The following is a 3,251-nucleotide window of genomic DNA, read 5'->3' on the forward strand; positions in this document are numbered from 1 at the left end:
GCATACTACAGAAACTTGCACACCCGAATGGGAGACCGTCAAAGTCAATCGGGGGTCGATTTGATAGCATACTACAGAAACTTGCACACCCGAATGGGAGACAGTCAAAGTCAATCGGGGGTCGATTTAATAGCATACTACAGAAACTTGCACACCCGAATGGGAGACCGTCAAAGTCAATCGGGGGTCGATTAATAGCATACTACAGAAACTTGCACACCCGATTCAAAGTCAATCGGGGGTCGATGATAGCATACTACAGAAACTTGCACACCGAATGGGAGACAGTCAAAGTCAATCGGGGTCGATTTAATAGCATACTACAGAAACTTGCACACCCGAATGGGGAGACCGTCAAAGTCAATCGGGGGTCGAGCATACTTACAAAATGATCCGAGAATCTGCACACACACCGAGTGGGAGACGGTGATGAAAACGTCCGCCCTTATATGTTCGATTGCACTATTTCACTATATTAAGGGAGGGTGCGCACACATATTCGGTGTGAAATATCTTCCGCCCCCAGCGGGCGCCAGCGCCTCTGCGAAAAAGCGCGGCATTCAAAACAACAACCAAAATTGCCGTCGCTTTCCTTCCCTGCCCTGCAATGGCTGCAGCAGCAGCAGAAGAAGAGAGAGAGAAATAGTCTCATGGGGTCAGAGGAATGGCAGTGGGCGCGATCTATGAATTTCACTAGCCAGGTCTGTCTCCCAATTGAACATTATTACTCTCTCGGCGCACACGTCGCCACCACGGTTTCCGCGACAGCAGCAGCATCATGATGTTGCGTCTATTGTAAGTCCGGAACCGGGTTATTCGGCTGTTCGCGAACAGTCGGGTTTTAACCTTGCCTAACAAACGATCAAACAACTTCCACTCTCGAGGTGCGGTACGGTGACTGTCCTATCGTCCGCTCTTGTATGCTGGATTGCACTATTTCACTATATTAAGGGAGGTGCCTTCACACCTATTCGGTGTGGAATATCTTCCGCCCCCAGCGCGCCGCCTCTGAAAGCGACATTCAAAACAACAACCAAAGTTGCCGTCGCTTTCCCTTCCCTGCCCTGCAATGGCTGGAGCAGCAGCAGAAGAAGAGAGAGAAAAATAGTCTCATGGGGTCAGAGGAATGGCAGTGGAGCGCGATCTATAATTTCACTAGCCAGGTCTGTCTCCCAATTGAACATTATTACTCTCTCGGCGCACGTCGCCCACGGTTTCCGCGACAGCAGCAGCATCATGATGTTGCGTCTATTGTAAGTCGGAACCGGGTTATTCGGCTGTTCGCGAACAGTCGGGTTTTAACCTGCCTAACAAACGATCAAACAACTTCCACTCTCGAGGTGCGGTACGGTGACTGTCCTATCGTCCGCTCTGCTGGATTGCACTATTTCACTATATTAAGGGAGAGGGTGCCTTCACACCTATTCGGTGTGGAATATCTTCCGCCCCCAGCGGAGCGCTTCGCGCCTCTGCGAAGCAAAGCGCGGCATTCAAAACAACAACCAAAGTTGCCGTCGCTTTCCCTTCCCTGCCCTGCAATGGCTGGAGCAGCAGCAGCAGCAGAAGAGAGAAGAGAGAGAGAAAATAGTCTCATGGGGTCAGAGGAATGGCAGTGGGCGCGATCTATAATTTCACTAGCCAGGTCTGTTGAACATTATTACTCTCTCGGCGCACGTCGCCACCACGGTTTCCGACAGCAGCAGCATCATGATGTTGCGTCTATTGTAAGTCCGGAACCGGGTTATTCGGCTGTTCGCGAACAGTCAGGTTTTAACCTTGCCTAACAAACGATCAAACAACTTCCACTCTCGAGGTGCGGTACGGTGACTGTCCTATCGTCCGCTCTTGTATGCTGGATTGCACTATTTCACTATATTAAGGGGAGAGGGTGCCTTCACACACATATTCGATGTGAAATATCTTCCGCCCCCCAGCGGAGCGCTTCGGCGCCTCTGCGAAGCAAAACGCGGCATTCAAAAACAACAACCAAAATTGCCGTCGATTTCCTCTCCCTGCCCTGCAATGGCTGGAGCAGAAGGAGAGCGAGAGAGAGAATAGTCTCATTGGGTCAGAGGAATGGCAGTGGAGCGGGCTAATGGCGAGTAGGCTCGCGATCTATCAATTACACTAGCCAGGTCGCTCTCCCTATTGAACATTATTACTCTCTCACGTCGCCACTGCGGTTTCCGCGACAGCAGCAGCATCATCATGATGTTGCATCCACCAATTAGTCCGGAACCGGGTTATTCGGCTGTCTGCGAACAGTCCGGTTTTAACCTTACCCAACATCCACTCTCGAGGTGCGGTACGGTGAATGTCCTATCGTCCGACCTTGTATGCTGGATTGCACTATTTCACTATATTAAGGGGAGAGGGTGCCTTCACACACATATTCGGTGTGAAATATCTTCCGCCCCCCAGCGGAGCGCTTCGGCGCCTCTGCGAAGCAAAGCGCGGCATTCAAAAACAACAACCAAAATTGCCGTCGCTTCCCTGCCCTGCAATGGCTGGAGCAGAAGGAGAGAGATTTTAGTCTCATTGGATCAGAGGAATGGCAGTGGAGCGGGCTTATGGCGAGTAGGCTCGCGCTCTATCAATTACACTTGCCAGGTCTCTCTTCCGTTTGGACATTATTTACTCCGTCTCTCTCTCTCGGCGCACACGTCGCCACCCTACTAGTTTCCGTCACAGCATATGCTGCGGCCTTTCAGTCCGGAACGGGGCTCCCCTTCGCCTTGCTGTCTGCCCAACTTAGCGGACTTGCGTTGGCTGATCACCCCGTCTTCGCGTCTGTGCCGGCCTTCAATGCAGCGCCCAACCGTCTCTTGACCGAGATTCATTGCACTATTCCACGCGCAAACGGCTACCCTAAATGTGCATAGACAACGCTCATGGTTCAACACGACCAGGGCGCAGTCTGGGAGCCGAGTATACTAAAAAGAGAGTTTAGCAGCCAAAACTCGTCAAAGCACACGTTGGGTTACCCCATCACCTAACAACGATGATGGCGGTTCCCACCCGTGAAATACACAACCTAACCAATATTGGGCGACGATGGCGCTCATGAGCCCACGTCCCCACAAACAGTAAGAGAAAGAGAGAGAGGAGGAGATGGGCCAATGTGCGGTCCCTCGCCCAATGTCTTATGCCTCGCTGGGGCAAAGAGAAGAGAAGAGGAGCGGATAAGGGAGGAGATTGGCCAACGTGCGGTCCCTCGCCCAATGTCGGCTGCCTCGCTGGAGCTGGGTAAA

This window comes from Homarus americanus, unplaced genomic scaffold, assembly GCF_018991925.1.
Source record: "Homarus americanus isolate GMGI-L3 unplaced genomic scaffold, GMGI_Hamer_2.0 scaffold58450, whole genome shotgun sequence".
In the NCBI taxonomy this organism is placed as follows: domain Eukaryota; kingdom Metazoa; phylum Arthropoda; class Malacostraca; order Decapoda; family Nephropidae; genus Homarus; species Homarus americanus.